At 29.1% G+C, this 19,074-nt stretch overlaps 1 long non-coding RNA gene across 1 annotated transcript; it reads left to right on the plus strand.

Annotated features, from left to right (window-relative positions):
• Window positions 1-9,408: 9,408 nt before the first annotated feature.
• LOC131173759 (uncharacterized) lies at window positions 9,409-11,486 on the plus strand. Its single transcript, XR_009144072.1, has 2 exons — window positions 9,409-9,639; window positions 10,598-11,486. It is a non-coding gene; the product is annotated as an uncharacterized LOC131173759 (long non-coding RNA).
• The last annotated feature ends 7,588 nt before the right edge of the window (window positions 11,487-19,074 follow it).

Here is a 19,074-nt window from a genome sequence, read left to right on the forward strand (position 1 = left end):
TTTACTATATATCAAGTGGTAATAAATATATTATAAATTATTACATATCAAATGGCTAATTTAAAATTATGTGGTTTCTTAAACAATCTTTTTATCTGGCCATGCTTTGATTTTAAGGTTTGTATATATTTTAATTAAATTTATATCATTGTTAGGATTATTGTTAGTATAGTTATCATAATTTTATTTTTTTTAATGAAATTTCAGTATAATTTATACTAGAATTATATTGATTTGATTTATAATTTAAATCTAATATCTTTTATTATTATTATTATTATTATTATTATTATTATTATTATTATTATTATTATCTATTTCATAATTAAATTGAGTTTCATAAAAATAATTTGAAAAAAAGTTGTTATGTTATTTTAGTGTTTTTATAAATAAATAGGTGAAATTTAATTTTAAAATTTTTTTAACTAATATATTTAAAAAATATTATTTTAAAAACAACTCCAAATCATTCATTTTAAAGCATTTACTCCATTCCACACGCCAAGTAAATGATTATAAAATCAAGTCTTTCCAATACCACAAAAATAAAAAGACAAAGAACTAATGGAAACGGCAAAATCATAAAGTCAAGTATTTTTAATACAATAAAATAAGAAAATAAAAAATTAATAGAAATGGCAAAGCCAATTCTTTCCTATAAAAAAGAAAGAAGACCAAGTAAATGAAATAAACGATGAAAAGCAATAAAGGCTTAGTTCCATAGCATGTTGAAGAAGACTTTACTTGTAGAATCTTATTTTAGAATGCAATGCATAGAAACATCCTTGATGGCAACTTGTGGAAATTTACGAATAGTGTTAATTTGTTTATTTTTTAACTTCTTGCATCAGAATTAAAAAAAAAAAAAAAAAAAAAAAAAAAAAAAAAAAAAAAAAAAAAACTGAGCCAATTTATTTGATGGGTACTTGTGGAAATTTAGGAGTATCGTCAATTTGTTAGAGTTTAATATTTTGATACTAATCAAAACATTACCTTTCTTATTTATACTATTTGATAGTATAGTGTTTACAATAATACGAAGAAATGATTTATGAAACGTTACTCATTTAACTTTTAGAGGTAGGGAGAGTATTTTAATTAAATGATATCACTATTTAAATAGGTAACCACTAATATTTAACGGTTAGTAAAATAATTGATAGCTACTTGAACAGTTAATATTATCAAACAACCATTCCTAACCCTTTCATTGATTTAAACTAGCTTTAGATACAAAAGTGTAGCAGAAAAATCAATAAAGCTTCTTTGAAGTTTAAATCACTCATATTATTTGCAGCAACAATAATTCAAAATTTAAAACTCAAACAGCCACATCTAATCCAACTTATTTTTGCCATGTGAATAGCTGTGTAAATCTGCCCAAAGTAGGGATTCGCCTTAACTGAATTTCCATGGTCCTTAGGTAACTGATTGAAGCTCATAACAAGATAGCAAAAGCTAAGTTCTTTTCAAATCTTGCCATTTTAATCAGATCTCTTTTAATGCTTATAAAATTTTATTTATGACGCCATATCATAATCAAGTTAGCGAAGAGTTTACGAAAAGATAATCAACAGAAATTATCATCTCAGCAAAATTCTATTTAATCTCATCAGACAAATTCAATGGACTATCAGCAAATAGTGAGCAAAGAATTTCATTATAGAGCTGGCAGCTGAAATTGGGTAACAAACCAGAACAAAGCAGTTGCAGGAATGGAAGTAGCTGTGTTGAGAAACATTACATAATACGTATTCCAACCGAATTTTCAGATATTATAAGTAAAAGGAATAACATGATGAAACTTCTCTCCTGCTTTGGCCGTGCAATACCACTAAAGTAAATCAAGTTACCTCCACTCTCTCAAGATAACTTATGGCAATACTAAAGCTTTTTTGTGTAGTAATTGTAACATGTCTTGACGTAATGCAATTAAAAGTATTGACAATATGGTTAGAAATCTTCCATTTCTCTTTTCATTTTTTTTTCCCAGTTCATTTACTGACTACATATTTGAAAAACCCTGTTCATGTTCATTGCAAAACCAAATCATGCATCTTGATATGAATAAGTTTTTTCTTTTTTTTTTTTTTTTTCTCATCATTTGTTCCTATTATCAATTACAATTATTACTATTCTCGCTGTAAATCGCATACATATATAATAACAGACCAAGTCTAATTCAGAGTCTTCACTTTCTCCCATATCCCAAATAAATGATTAAATACCATTTTAGGCCATAAGTTTCGAGCTTTATTAGTTTTACACTTTAGAAAATCAATCGATATTAGATTTTCTATCTTTTCACAAAAGGCGTTAGATTGTTCTGTTATGTTTTGTAGGGAACTGGAAGATTACATGGGTTGGGAAGATTACATTTAACTTAAGCAATCATAGGACGTCAAAACTTAACCCATAGAATAAATTAGATTTTAATCTAACAAATTTTTAATTTACTATGTCATTTTCATACATATCCTCTCTCATTTTGATTCGTTTTTGGATATTTAGGAAAAATAACAGATATTTAGGATTTTACTTATACAGTGTAATAATAATGAAAAGCTAAAAGGGACATAGTAACTAAACTAAGAATAGACATAAGAATTTTACAAAACAATTAGATTATCTCTCTAATATTTAAGTTTTAAGAGAGGAAAATTTAAACATTAAGAAGAATAAAAATGGTTTGATAGTTGACACTTAACAGGACACACTGACTTTGGAGAGCTCATGTTCTAAACTTAGAATTATTGTAGAGAGGCAACAAGAGTGGAGATTCATTAAAGTTTTCTTGCTTCTTTCCAACTTACAGCTACCAGAATATCAAAATTCCTTAGTCTTATTACTACTTCTCTTCCTCTACCCTTATTGAACGAGGACTCTCCAAGCTTAAAGAAAAATATGCCTATCCTATTGGGGAAAAAAAAAAAAACTAATGAATAAAGAAAACTTTTATTCATAGACTCTATAAGATCATTGAAAATCTGATGCCCCATGCATGTGATAAACATGAAAATTTTTATTGAATGAAAATTTTTATTAGGTGAGGACTTATTTGGTCTTAATTAGAAAGTAAATGAGTATATTTGGCCTAAAATTTAATTTTGAGATTATTTGGCCCTTTATCGAAAGTATAAGAGCTTATTTGGTCTTTTCTTTTATTGAAAAATAATTTTGAAAAAAGTTATTTTATTATTTTAATATTTTTATGATTAAATATGTCAAATTTAATTTTAAATTAATTTTTAATTCTCTCTAAATAATATATTTAAAAATGTATTATTAAATAGTAACTTCAATAATAATGCTAAACTATTACAAATTAAAAAAGCAAGTATTACAAACTATTGTAAAGTCAAGTATCTCCAATATGACAAAATAAAAAAGCAAAAAACCAATGGAAATGGCAAAGTCAATTCTTTCCTATGGGAAAGAAAAGAAACCAAGTAAATGAAAAAAATGATGAAAAGCAATAGAGGCTTGGTTCAATGGAGCTTCTCTCCCACCTTAGTCCAATCTCTCCAATGCTACAAAATGAAAAAGCAAAAAACCAATGAAAAAGGCAAAGTTAATTCTTTTCTATGGAAAAGAAAGCAAACCAAGTAAATGAAATAAATGATGAAAAGCAATAGAGCCTTGGTTCAATCGGGCTTCTCTCTCACCTTAGTCCAAATAGGCTGTTGAAGAAGACCCTGCTTATGGAATCCTACTGTAAAATGCAATGCAAAGAAGCATCCTTGATGGGAACTTGTGAAAATTTGTAAGTAGTGTCAATTCGTTTCATTTTTTTAATTTACATCAGCATTTAAAAAAAAAAGACTTGACTTGTGGAAATTTGTGAATACACTTGTGAAAATATAGGAGCAATATCAATTCGTTTGATGGGAACTTGTGGAAATTTAGGAGTACCGTCAATTTGTTTAATTTTTTCTAACTTGCATCAGAGTAAAAAAGACTTAGACTCTAATTTAGAGATTTTTTTTAATCTAAATCTAATACATCAAGAATTTAAAGCACAAAAATATGAAATTTAAAAAAAAAGAAGAAAAATTTCAATATTTTAAGTATAAGATAGATTGAATTTAAACAAATATTTATATTAACAATGGTGGAAATGAATACTGGCATTAATAAAATTTCATTGTTCATCGAAAATCGAAATAAAAAGTATGGTGCCATGCTTTTTGCTCTTTTCATTATATTTTGCTCTTTTCTTGTGTCTTTAATATAAACCTTACAATCGAACTACGTAAATCTTATATCCATTTTATTCCTCTCTCTCTATACATTTTGTTTATGTGATTGTGTGTGTTTTAGATTTGTAAGCTTGTTATAACAGATATTTTTGTATAATTAGAATTATTAAAGTTTCATCTTGAACTCTCAGTTCCTGAGATAAGATCAACATTTACATGTTGTTTGTTCTTTTTCATCTTCTTCAATTTGAATGAGAACTTGTGTTATGAATGAAGTTGAAGTCTGAAAGGCTTTATTGTGGTTGTTGTGCAGACCCTGGATCTATTAGACCTTTGTGAACAAGTGGGCTCCCCAGCTTAAGCAAATTGCTTGCTGAATATGCAAATGTAGTAGGCTTTGCGGTGCATGTTAGGTGCCTGCTTTTCACATATTTTCCACAGAGCATAAGCTTGGGGTTTAAGTTTGTTGGGTGAAATCTTGTTGAGAAAAGTAAGAATGGCATGTGAGCCAGCTGAATAAACGCATTTGTGTGTTGTGAAGCCTTGGTGGCTTCATGTTTTATAGTACCTATTATCTTATAGACAAACTTAAGAGATGTAAAAGAGAATGAATGATAGGCTGTGTAATGATCAAATCCTCAGAAGAGGAAGGTCTTTGATGTGTTTATTTTATGCGTGAAAACTGAAAGTGTGACACGTGTGTTATGTTGAGCATCCACTGGAGTTCTAATCTAATTGTCATGGTTATGAATTTATGTGCATTATTTATTTTGTGGTGTGAGATATTAATAATGTTGTTCTGCTGCCATAAATGTGTGGATCAAATACTCTAGTTATGAATTAAACCCTAAGCCCTCAATATTGCAGATTTTACTCTTGATAATAGACTTGATAGGAAGGGCAATAAAGTAAAATACTTATTGACCATTAAAAAACAAAAACCATTATTTGATGCCCTTTGTGGAAGAATTAAAATGGTTCATTAGAGAGAATCCTTCAAACTTTGGAATGAATTTAGCTGCCGTTTCATTGATTTCAACTACCTTTTAGATACAAAAGTATAAGAAAAAAAAATCAATGAAAATTCTTTGAAATATAATTCACTTTAATCCATAAATAGAAAACATAATTTCTTTGAAAATAAAAGTCTAATAATCCACAATTCTACAACCCACAAAAATTGGTTTATTTACATTGCATTCACCTCTCTTTTTCTTGAATCAATGCATCTATGATCAAATCAACATCAAATTAACTGAAAATGTCTTTCTCAATACAAGTAATTATCATTTTCCATCTTGTTGTACAACTTATATTTTTCACAATTTTCATTGTAGAAAATGCACACACTATTGTTACAGTGGAGGTAAAGTCAACACCAGCCAAATCCATACATAATACATAAAAATACTTTATTTTTGTGATAAATTTCCATTGTACATTTCTTGCTTAGAAATCATATACATATAATAATAGACCAAGTCTAATTCAAAGTCTTTACTCTTTTCATACCCCAAATAAACAATTAAATAGCATTTTAGGCCTAAAGGTTCAAGCTTTGTTATTTTTAGTTTTTTACTTCAAAAAATCATTCAGTATTAGATTTTCTGTAATTTTACAAAAGGTGTTAGATTTTTGTCTTATGTGTAAATATACACTTGCTATCTAGCTGAAGAGATGAGGAGGAAAAGTTTTTGGCTGAGCTGGCCGGCTTGTTAGAAGTATAGCTGTATTCTAGAATATACAGGTGACTAGTAGAATGTACAGGTGTCCAGAGGCAGTTATTCTTTTATTTGTATATAAATTGTATCAATGTCTCGTGCAAAAGATATACATTTTTCTTATTCTCTTTATTCAATTTCTCTGTTTTGTAGGAATCTTTACATTTAGATTAACCAATCATAGGACAAAACTTAACCCATACAATAACTTATATTTAATCTAACATCAATGGAAGAGATGAATAATTTTCATTGATTAAAGTTCAAACTTGTGTTGCTTGTAAAGAGAATTTAATTAATTATATTATTTTTACTATAATTTTTTTAAATGAATTTTTTTTGCGTTTAAAAAATTAATTTTTTTACCTATTAAAAAAAATTGAAGTAGAAATACCTCCATCTTTTGTTAAGGCCAGTTGTTGAGAGAAATCTATAGGAGAGCCAAAATAAAAGCAGTGGATAACGCCTCCTGCAATTGGGTTCTTGTGAATAGGTGAAGGAATTTCTTCCAAGCATTGAGGTCAACGATATGGAATTGTGCCATTCCTTGATGAACTTGCAGCAATAACCATCAAGCCCAATCAAGCCCAAGAAGTCCACATGGTCCTCTTACAGTACCTTGTAGTACTTAGTAATGACCACTTCACAATAGCCTGAATCTTATATAGTTACATTTTTATTGATTTCAACTAGCTTTAGATATAAAAATATAGCACAAAAATCAATAAAAACTCTTTGAAGTTTAAATCACTTTAAATTTAAAACTCAAATAGCCACATGTGAATAGCTCTGTAAATCTGCCCAAAGTAGGGGTCCACCTTAACTGATTTTCCATGGGCTCATAAGCTAAGTTCTTTTCAAATCTTACCATTTTCATCCTTCATTAATTGGCAAGACAAATATAAATCCACAAATGATGAAAAGGAAATTTTGCATATAAATGTGAGCAAAATTTCTTTTTCTTAATAACATAGGGATTGTGGGGACTTCATTTTTTCAATTAAATATTTATTGTTTAAAACCTACATTTATGGAACATAGATAAAAAAAACCGATAGAAGGATCTCACAAGCAATTTGTTTTATTTGGATGATCTCACAAGCAACATAAGAATAAGTTTTGGACTAGTGAAATGCAGAGAGTCAAGTATCTCCACAAGGCTGAAAAGCATAAATCCATGCAAAAAACTCTTAACAATGAGGAAAGATTATAGAAAATATAATGACTTAATTGACTGTAGTTCTCACCTTTAACAAAATCTTATTACACAGAGAGAGAAAACATTTCAAATTAGACATTGAGAATCAGATAATGATTTAGAGTTCATTTAGCATCAAACACATGTTGAGAAAAATAATGAAGAAGAAAGCAGAGGTAAAATTTGATTGATACTGACCTTGGTACCAAATGGACCTACTTTAAGCAAATCAACTTCTTCAACCACAACAAAAGCTCCCTAATGTGGGAACCAACAAGTAGTCAAACAAAATTTCTATAGTAGAAGAACAAAAATTTCAAGGCCATTACCAATGAGGTTTAAATGATTATTTTAAATGCTACTGAATGAAATATTTTATGAGGTATATGGTTGTAGGGAAGGGTTTGACCAGTATTAGTATTGTATTATTCTGCTTATTGTGGTAGCGTTGTGAGAAATTTGAGAAATGCATTGGGTTAGCATTCGAGAGTTTTGTGTCATTGTATTTTGCTCTTTTCTTATGTCTTAGATATAAACCTTACGATCGAACCACGTAAATCTTGTATCCATTTTATTCCTCTCTCTCTATACATTGTGTTTATGTGATTGTGTGTGTTTTAGATTTGTAAGCTTGTTATAACAGATATTTTTATATAATGAGAATTATTAAAGTTTCGTCTTGAACTCTCAGTTCCTGAGATAAGATCAACATTTACATGTTGTTTATTCTTTTTCATCTTTTTCAATTTGAATGAGAACTTGTGTTATGAATGAAGTTGAAGTCTGAAAGGCTTTATTGTGGTTGTTGTGCAGACCCTGGATCTATTAGACCTTTGTGAACAAGCGGGCTCCCCAGCTTAAGCAAATTGCTTGCTGAATATGCAAACATAGTTGGCTTTGCCGTGCATGTTAGCTGCCTACTTTTCATAGATTTTTCATAGAGTGTAAGCTTGGGGTTTAAGTCTGTTGGGTGAAATCTTATTGAGAAAAGTAGGAATGGCATGTGAGCCAGTCGAATAAACACATTTGTGTGTTGTGAAGCCTTGGGGGCTTCATATTTTATAGTATCTATTATCTTATAGACAGATTTATGAGATGTAAAAGAGAATGAATAATAGGATGTGTAATGATCAAATCCTCAGAAGAGGAAGGTCTTTGATGTGTCTATTTTATGCATGTAAACTGAGAGCGTGACACGTATGTTATGTTGAGCATCCACTAGAGTTCTAATCTAATTGTTTTTAAAATTCCAATTTTACAAGTTGGTGGAATCCTCCTTTGATTGCCATATTGTTGCCTCTTAGAAAAGCACAGAACAGGATAGGGCTGCTTGGTAGGCATCTATGCTAGAAAATGAATATCATGGTTATGAATTTATGTGCATTATTTATTTTGCGGTGTGAGATATTGATAATGTTGTTTTGCTACCATAAATGTGTGGATCATATACGTGCTAACAAATGTTCCAAAATCGGTTACTCTGGTTATGAATTAAACCCTAAGCCCTCAATATTGTAGATTTTACTCTTGGTAATAGACTTGACAGGAAGGGCAATAAAGTAAAATACTTATTGACCATTAAAAAAAAAAACCATTATTTGATGCCTGCTGTGGAAGAATTAAAATGGTTCATTAGAGAGAATCCTTCAAACTCTGGAATGAATTTAGCTGCTGTTTCATTGATTTCAACTAGCTTTTAGATACAAAATTATAAGAAAAAGAAATTAATAAAAATTATTTGAAATATAAATCACTTCAATCCATAAATAGAAAACATAATTTCTTTGAAAATAAAAGTATAATAATCCACAATTCTACAATCCACAAAAATTGATTTATTTACATTGCATTCATCTCTCTTTTTCTTGAATCAATGCATCTATGATCGAATCAACATCAAATTAACTGAAAATGTCTTTCTCAATACAAGTAATTATCATTTTTCCATCTTGTTGTACAACTTATATTTTTCACAATTTTCATGGTAGAAAATACACACACTATTGTTACAGTGGAGGTAAAGTCAACTTTATTTTTGTAATAAGTTTTTACTATACATTGAATAGTTCCAATTTCAGGTAATTTGGTAAATTTCTTTTCCTTTAAGGGCAATAAGTTTATCTTTTTTTGGAAACCTTTATTGTTATTTCTTTAATTTAGGTTGAAAGTATGTGTGCGCTTTGTTAGGCCCTTCTTTTTTTCTTTTCTCACCATTCCAACGGGGTTTCCCGTGTCCTTGCAACACGCTAACTAAGAAAAACGACGCCGTTTTCCTTATTTGTTTGCCGTTTTCCTTATTTGTTTGCCGTTTTCATTTGCGTTTTCCTCCTCTCAGTAGTTCCTTCGAGCAATGTTCTTTCGTTTGTGGAGTATATCTTCAATCAGTGACGAGATTTTGAGCTGTTAGCTTCCTTGGATGTTTGATTTGACAGTGAATCAGGAGAGTGCTTGGAAAGGACAATAATGGTTAGAGTGAGCTTCTTTTACACGATATGAAGCATTGGAACTGATTTGACAATTGGTATGGGTTCTCTGCCTTCCCCACCTTCCCTCCTGTCCTTCTTCTTCTCCTTCGTTATTTATGGTTGTCCATGAAAGCTGACGAGCTTTGATGTTTCACTTGCTATTCTCGGCTTTTCTCCCTCAAAATATAAAATCATTTCTCATCTCTCTACGGATTGAAGGGTTTTCTATAGTGGAATCATTTTTCTGCTCTATTTTTCCATCATCTCATCACGTGTTATTGCGAAATTTAACTATCTGGGTTTTCGAGAGTTATGAATTTTTTTTCTTTTCTGTTGCATTATATTATTTGGTAATTATTTATGTGAATACCCACCAAATGGGTCTTGGGTTTTACTGTTTGATTATGAATCTTTTAGGTGATTGTTTGCATTTTATTTGGATCTCGTTAGACTAGATCAGGGTTTGTCATTTGATGATATCTATGTGTGTTACGATGTTAACTTATTTGTGCACATACTATACTACTGATGCATCTGATAAATGGTTTCTCAAAAAGAGATACAAGTTGTGTAAGTCTGTACTCTTAGATTGAGCTGTTTTGATTTAATTTACTTATGCTATTCCATTGTTAGTTACTCAATTTTGCAAAAAACTAAATACAAATGCAATTTTTTTACTGTCCTAGGCTAATTTACAAGTTCAATTTTTGAGGGAAGTAAAGTAATTATGAGGTCAAAACTCTCATGTAACAGGTTTTCAAATGAAATTTTTATATATTTTTTTATTTAAAAATATGCCCTTTAACCCTCTCATTGTCTCATTCAATATCCATGCAAATGCAATCAAATGGTCCCGATCCTAAAGCATCTAATCAACTGAGGTATGCAGTAAAGAATCTGACATCGAAAAGTTGCAAGCATGATTGGATAGGCATTCCAATAAAAAGCTAAAAATTATGGTCTTAGGCTATGACTGTGGCATTGATTGTAGTAGTTCTAATTGTTGCTTTGAAGAATGCACAGTTTGTGGTTGTACAATATCATTTGTGGCCTTCATGGAGATAGAGTTAATTCATTGTGGGTGCTACAATGGTGCGTTTGGTTGCTATATTTAAGGTAAAGGTGATTGTTGTCATGGTATTTAGCAATAGTAATTAATTTTCAATTTTTTTTTTTTTTCAAAAAAAAACTTTGTATTTGAAATTATGGTTTAGTTATGGTCATTCATTGTCAAGAATCTCAGGAAATTTGAGGACAAAAAGAAAAGAATGAATGAAGTTTTAAATTCGATGTTTTTATGGTGTTGTTGGCTTTTGATGGGTTAAAGTGAAATTTTAATCTGAACCTAGTATAGTTTCATGTATGGAGGAGATCCAAAGAGGGGGTTTGACTAAGAAAATTGCTTAATTCGAATTGGTTGGAGTTTGGGCGTCTGGGTTACTGTTAGCTCAGTTGAGGTTATAAGGAGTCTTTTCATTAAAGTTTGCTTTCAGTTGTTTATTTGGTTGCTGAGATAACTTAGAGAAGGGAGAAAAAGAAAAGGGCAAGGTGTTGGTTCTAATTTTAGGCTCAGTTAAAAACCATGAACAAAAGAAATAGAAGGGGAAAAAAAAGAAGAAGAAAAACAATTGAGAAGGCATTCGCCCGTAGATTTGTCATTCAAGGGAGATTTTTGGAGTCCTTGATTATGGAAATTCCGAAGTAGTAACATGCCTAGATCATACAGGTCGTAACATATCTCATTAAACCATGATATGAAGACAAAGTGAATGGTGCCTTTCAAGCATAGCTCGTAGTTAATCTGTCTTCTTCTTGTTTTTATCTGCTTCTATTTTAGATATTTTGATATCTAGCTGTTATATATATGGTTTGAATGTTTATGAACATACTTTTATTCTTTTGTGATTCTATCTTTGTCTATGATCTTTCTACCATCTCTCTCTCTCTCTCTCTATTTTACATTTTTAATCCACCAAATAAAATTGATTATAAAAATTCTAATTTTGCAAGTTGGCGGAATCCTTCTTGGGTTGTTATTGTATTGCCTCTTTGAAAAACACAGAAGAGGATAGGGCTGCTTGCAAGTGGGAATCACAACCCTATTTCTTGGTAGGCATTTCTGCAGCGCAAATGAATGTCATGGGTATGAATTTATTAGGCAGTATTTATTTTTTTGGAGCGAGATATACATAAAGCTGTTCTGCTGCCACGGATGTGTACATTTGTGTGGATGATACACGTGCTTAACAAATGTTTCAAAATCGGATGCCGTGTTAGTTGGTATAGACTTGATAAGAAGGGCAACTCAACTCAACTAAGCCTTTATCTCAAAAATTTTGGTCGGCTATATGTATTCGCTTTCTCTACTCTAAACGATTTTGGGTTAAATCCTTAGAAATGTGTAATACTTCTAGGTCATGTTATACTACTCTCTTCCAAGTCAGTTTAGGTCTACCCCTTTTTTTCTTTCTATCTTTCTCTACTTGTTTAACTGGAGCCTCCGTATGTTTACGCTTCACATGACCAAATCACCTCAATCTCCCTTCTCTCAACTTATCCTCAATTGGCACCACTTCTACCTTTTCTCTAATACTCTCATTATGGACTTTAATTCTTCCATGTTTATTTATTTTTGATGGTTACTTTCCTTCCTGGTTCCATTGTATTGCGCCCCCTAAACTTGTGTCAAACTCACAGGAGATATGCTTATTAGTGTTTGGGCCTTGGTGTTTGCGAGCTGGTGTGGAAGAATATAAATGGTTCATCAAATATAATCCTTCAATCTCTGAGTATTTATTTAGGAAACTCATTTCTGGAATGAGTTTAGCTTTCATTTCATTGATTTCAACTAGCTTTTAGATACAAAATTATAAGAAAAAAAAATCAATAAAAATTCTTTTAAATTTAAATCAATTCAATCCACAAAAATTGGTTTATTTAAATTGCATTCACCTCTATTTTCTTGAATCAAATGCATCTATATATGAAAACACATGCTATCGTTCGGTGAAGGCAAAGTCAACACTAGCCAAATCAATATGTGAAAAAGTTGCAATTGAACTTTCTAATATTTATTTTAAAACATGTAAATATTTCCAATATCAAATGACAAACAACACCCATCCATAGGATCTAAAGATGCACTAAGAGCAAACAACTCTACTGCATCTGCTCTAAATCGACTGTTCATTTCTTATATTCATAACACTAACATTTTTAACCATCAAAACAGAGAAAGTTGCATTAAGGAGGCATAACATATACATTGGTGCAGTAATGATTACATTAAAAAAAAAAAATGGAAGTTCCATTAGGGAGGCATTCCGTGTCATTATGAAGGGATGAATGTGAGAAACAGGCCAGCAATGGGTTATAACAGAATTATGTGAGACTGCCATGGTTAGGAGACAGTGGTTACGGCCCCTTTGTTCATCACTTGGTTCACATTTCTGGGTGGGGAAAATTCAAAAACCAAGCTCAGTTGAAAGTGCAGGGTAGCGTGGGCTTTTGTTTTTGGCAGTAGATAGGTAGAAATTTTGATGAATATTTTTTTTTTGTTAGATAAATTTTAGTCAATAAATTTAGTCTTTAGCTCTCAATTCTTGGCTCCCATTTTTCAACAAAACTAACAAGTAATAACAACGCTGTCTTCTTGCAGTATAAAATTCTCAAGCATATCCTAAATTGAAAAATGATGAAATATTTTGTATGATACTGAAGAGCTATTTATTGAGTATAAGAACATTCTCTATAGGAAAAGTTGCAACAGAAACCCATTACATGCTACAAAACTTGTAGACCTTTACTAAACTGAATAAATTTAACTGATTTGTTATATAATTCTTCATTACAAAAAGCAACCAACCGATAGATTCAGCAACTTGGAGGAAGATGCTTGGAGGAAGTGATGACACTTCTCAACTCATTTCATTGGAGGATGGCTAGAGCAAGCCTTCACATGTTAGAAATTTGCAATATTTGTATATTTTTGTATGTATTGTTGATGAGGTAAATAGTTTTTATCATTATTAATTACTTTTTTAGTTAATTATTTTTGCTTAAATTTACACGACAATCACAAAACCGCACACGAAGCCTTCACAACATTGGGACTTTTTATTTTTCATTAAACTCAATTCAAAATTACAGAGTAATTGCACAACTGTACAAAAATACTGTCACAAACAAACATAAAGCTAAACTCATACTTAGTCATGTAGACGTGCATACCCATCCCATATATATTTGTTTTGGACAAAACTTTATAAATCATGACCTTTCACAAATCTAACAACATTTACATAATACCACACCATAAATTTGTCCCACAAATTATCTAGAAAATTGAAATATGAAGGCATTCATCTTCTATTAAACACTAAAGGACCCATCACTGCCCAAAATCTCACAACAAATCCTGTTGCAATGCTCACATAGAAATTGAACCAAGCAAATGATTCAGATCCTTTGTTATCTTCTCCTCTTTCTATCCCGATAGGAGGCATAGCACCAACAACATTGCAGTTCTTGATGAGTGGACGCCCACAAAGTTTGTTGCCACTGAAACTAGATGGATCAAAGCCTTGCAATTGAGTGCCCAAAGGTATCATTCTTGATAACTTATTGCTGGATAAATTCAATTTACTAAAAAATGTCAAGCTTGACATACTTGGAGGAATTTCTCCAAAAAGTTGATTCTGAGAGAAATCAAGAGATTCTAATGCTTTCATATTTCCTATTTCCTCTGGAATTCTTCCACTCAAAAGATTATGTGACAAATTCAATGAATGCAATGCTTTAAGCTTTGTTATTTCTTCAGGAATAACTTCTGATAATTTATTATTTGAGAGGTTCATACTTCTCACGAAATTAAGATTGGTGGAATATTCAATCATTTCTCCCTTTGTCATAATTGAGGAACTATCAGAAAACTCCAAATCAATCAAATAAAGGAGAATCCGGCCTTGCTCTCAAATTCAAATGTCTTTATTATTATTATTATTATTATTATTATTATTATTATTATTAACTTACTTTATCTATTTCATAATTAAATTGAGTTTCATAAAAATAATTTTAAAAAATATCATTTTATTATTTTAATGTTTTTATAAATAAATACGTGAAATTTAATTTTAAATTAATTTTTAATTCTCTCTAACTCGTATATATTAAAAAATATTATTTCAATAGTAATTTCACCAATAATGATAAATTATTCAAGTTAAAGTCTTTACTCCTTTTTCTATATCAAGTAAATGGTTATAAAGTCAAGTCTTTTTAATACGGTAAAATGAAAGAGCAAAAAACTAATGGAAACGGCAAAGCAAATAAAATCAAGTCTTTCCAATACTTCAAAATAAAAAAGCAAAAAACCAATGAATAGAAAATGATATTGGTAAAGAAAGAAAATGTTATTATAAACCATGTGGATCCCATGAAGAAAAATCCAATAAATACTAAGTATTAGAACGGCTAAGGAAATAAATATTAAAATTGACAACTTAGCGTGTAATTTGGAGAGCTTACATTATAGACTTAGAATTATTGTAGGGAGAAAATAAGAATAGAAATCATTAGAGTTTTCTAGCTTCTTTCCAACTTACAGCTACCAGAAAATCAAAATTTCCAAGTCTTATTACTGCTTCTCTTCCTCTGCTTTTATTGAACATGGAGTCTCTAAACTTGAAGAAAAATATGCCTATTCTATTGAAAAGAAAAATTACAAAAAAAAAAAAAAAAACCCTGATTAACAAATAAAACTTTTATTCACAGACCCTCTAGAATCATTGAAACTCTTATGCCACATGCATAGTAGAAAAAATATATTGATAGAAAAGAAAATTTTTATTGAATGGAAAGAAAATTTATGTACAACTCAATGTCATGCGAATACAAGTGTTGTTTATGCAGCACTAAAACTTAATAAAGTTAATTAATGAGTTTTAATTCAATAGTACTGAAGTGATCTCAAGGATTGTGAGATCTCGAGTTTGAATTCTAATGGAACTCAATTATAAAAAAAAATAATAATAAATTTAATTGATTTGTTGGGAATCATACTAGATTGAGGCTGTGATAAACAAGTTGCAAAGACTGCAGTTGTCTCTTGGCTTAGATTGAGATGTCAAAAGCTGTAAAGTCTTATGACTGAAAAAAAAAATTAAAACTTCCAATTAATTTTTACTTTTAGCCTCTTAATTTTAGAGATTATATATTTTATTTTTTTCCCTTAATTTTAATTTTATTACAATAACATCATTAAATTTTTAGATTTTGATTTGAGTTAAAAAAAAAATCACTATAACTAGATTAACTGAACCAACTTTTTAGTTATCTCTGAATTGCACTTAACTTTAATATGAGTTAAAAATGTAACTCAATCACTCATTGTTGTAGTAACAACTCTAATACTAAAACTCGTTGGTATATTAGCTAATCTTTTAATCTTTAGTATTGTATAGAGTTTCATATTTTTTAATATATATCAAGTGGTAATAAGTACAATATATATTATCATATATCAAATGGCTAATTTAAAATTATGTGGTTTCTTAAGCAATCTTTTTATCTCCCCATGCTTTGATTTTATGGTTTATCTAAATTAATTAAAATTTATATCATTTTTAGCATTATTGTTAGCATAGTTGTCATAATTTTATTCTTTTTCTGATGAAAATTCAGTATAATTATATTAATTTGATATATAATTTAAATCTAATGTATTATTATTATTATTATTAACTTTATCTATTTCATAATTAAATTGAGTTTCATAAAAATAAATTGAAAATATTATTTTATTATTTTAGTATTTTTATAAGTAAACATGTGAAATTTAATTTTAAATTAAGTTTTAATTTTCTCTAACTAATATATTTTAAAAAATATTATTTTAATAATAACTCCACTAATAATGCTAAATTATCCAAGTTAAAGTCTTTACTCCTTACGCCAAGTAAATGGTTATAAACTCAAGTCTTTCTAATACAACAAAATAAAAAAGCAAAAAACCTGTGAAAATGGCAGAATCAATTCTTCCTTAATTCAAATTGCCTGTTGAAGAAGACCTAGCTTATCGAATCCTATTTTAGAATGCAATGCATGGAAATATCCTTGATGGTAACTTGTGAAAATTTACAAGTAGGGTCAACTTGTTTCATTTTATTAACCTCTTTCATCAGCATTAAAAAAAAAAAAAAGAATCAACTTGTGAAAATTTATGAATATTGTCAATTTGTTTGATGGGCACTTGTGGAATTTTAGAGGCACCTCAATTTGTTAGCATTTAATGTTTTAACCCCAATCAAAACATGACCTCATATTTGCAATGTTTAATGACATGGTTGTTAATACTAGTACTTAGAAGTTGAAGGAATAGTTCATAAAATATTACCCTCCTAACTTTTAACTTTTAGAGGTTGAGAGAAAGTTTTGACTAAAATAAAAAGGATGATACCACTATTTTTACATTTAATAATTAATCCAATAGCTATTTTACCAAACACTTCTACTTTAAATCACTGTATAAATCGTTAACTCCTAATTACTGATATCTAATAGCTAACAGGTAGTAAAAAAACTCATAACTACTTAAAATAAATGGACTAAATAGAAGTTTGATCAGTATTAACTAATTGAATAATTAATAGAGGGACTAAATAATTTTATCAAAATATAAGGACTAAATAATAATTTAACGTAAGAAAATTCATTTGTCAAAAGAAGGAAAATGGTATTGTAAACCGTGTGGATCCCATAAAGAAAATTGAATACACACTGAAGTATTAGAGGGGCAAAGAAAATAAATGTTAGAAAGCGTGTAATTTGGAAAGCTCATGTTATAGACTTAGAATTATTGTTGGGAGAAAATAAGAGTAATTAAAAAATTTTTTCTTCATTTTAATTCATTACAATAAAATCATTAAATTTTAATTTGAGTACAAAAAATCACTATAACTATTAATTAAATCATTTTTTTAGTTATCATATTAACTAAATAGAGTGTAACTTTTAATTGTTATGTCTCAACTTTAATGTATTGTAATAAAATTAATTAACTTTAATATGAATTAAAAATGTAACTCAATCACTCACTGTTTTAGAGACAACTCCAATACTAAAGCTAATTGGTGTATTAATTATTTTTTTAATCATTAATATTAATTGCACATATTTTTATATTTTCTACTGTATATCAAGTGGTAACAAGTATATATACCATATGTTATTATATACCAAATGGCTAATACAAAATTATCCAGTTTTTTAAGCTATTTTTTTTTATCAGTCCATGCTTTGATTTGTAATTAATATGTATAAATTAATTAAAATTTATATCATTTTTAGCATTATTAATTTATTAGTATAGTTATTAAATTGATTTTTTTTTCTAATGAGATTTAAGTATAATTAATTCTAAAATTATATTGATTTGATTTATAATTTAAATACAATGCCTTTATTATTATTATTATTATTATTATTATTATTATTATTATTATTATTATTATTATTAACTTACTTTATCTATTTCATAATTAAATTGAGTTTCATAAAAATAATTTTAAAAAATATTATTTTATTATTTTAGTGTTTTTATAAAAAATATGTGAAATTTAATTTTAAATTAATTTTTAATTCTCTTTGACTAATATATTTTAAAAAATATTATTTTAATAATAATTTCACCAATAATATTAAATTATTTAAGTTAAAGTCTTTACTCATTTCCCTATACAAAGTAAATGGTTATAAAGTCGAGTCTTTTTAATATGATAAAAAATCAATAGAAACGGCAAAGCCAATAAAATTAAGTCTTTTCAATACTTGAAAATAAAAAGCAAAAAACTAATGAAAAGAAAATGGTGTTGGCAAAGAAGGAAAATGGTATTACAAACCGTGTGGATCCCATTGTTACACTCATTTCATATAGACATTTTAGGGTAGTTTTGCATTCATTTTGCACTCATATTTTAGTATATTTTATGTTTTTAGCTTTATTTTAGCCTATTTGTTGAATTTAAATACTTTATATTTGATTTTTGTAATTTTGTTGTTTTTGATAGGATTTTGTGGCAAATCAAGGATCAATGGGTGCATTAGGAAGTGATTTGAAGAAATTTGGAATCCTTTAACCATAGAGGAAAGTTGAAGAAATCAAGCCTTGAAAGAGCAAACCAGCCGAAATTTGCTTGAAACCTTGCTTAAGGTCATGCTCAGGGTAAAGCGGAAATGCTTAAGGTGCAGCACAAGTCAAGCATGAGCAGAAAAGTCCATTTTACTATAAGTCTGCCGAGATTTGCTGAAGGTCTGCTTAACCTTAAGCGCATAAAGGCCCGTCAGAGGCTAAATTTGCTAAGAAGCCGCTTAGGGTTAAGCCGAACCCTAAGCAGAATGCCCAGAACGTGAAAGTGCTGCTGACTTGGATAATTTTACACCTCATTTCCTATCCACTCCTTGTCTTTTATTTACTTTTAGGGTAACTTTTA

The sequence above is a fragment of the Hevea brasiliensis genome, chromosome 15, assembly GCF_030052815.1.
Source record: "Hevea brasiliensis isolate MT/VB/25A 57/8 chromosome 15, ASM3005281v1, whole genome shotgun sequence".
Lineage (NCBI taxonomy): Eukaryota > Viridiplantae > Streptophyta > Magnoliopsida > Malpighiales > Euphorbiaceae > Hevea > Hevea brasiliensis.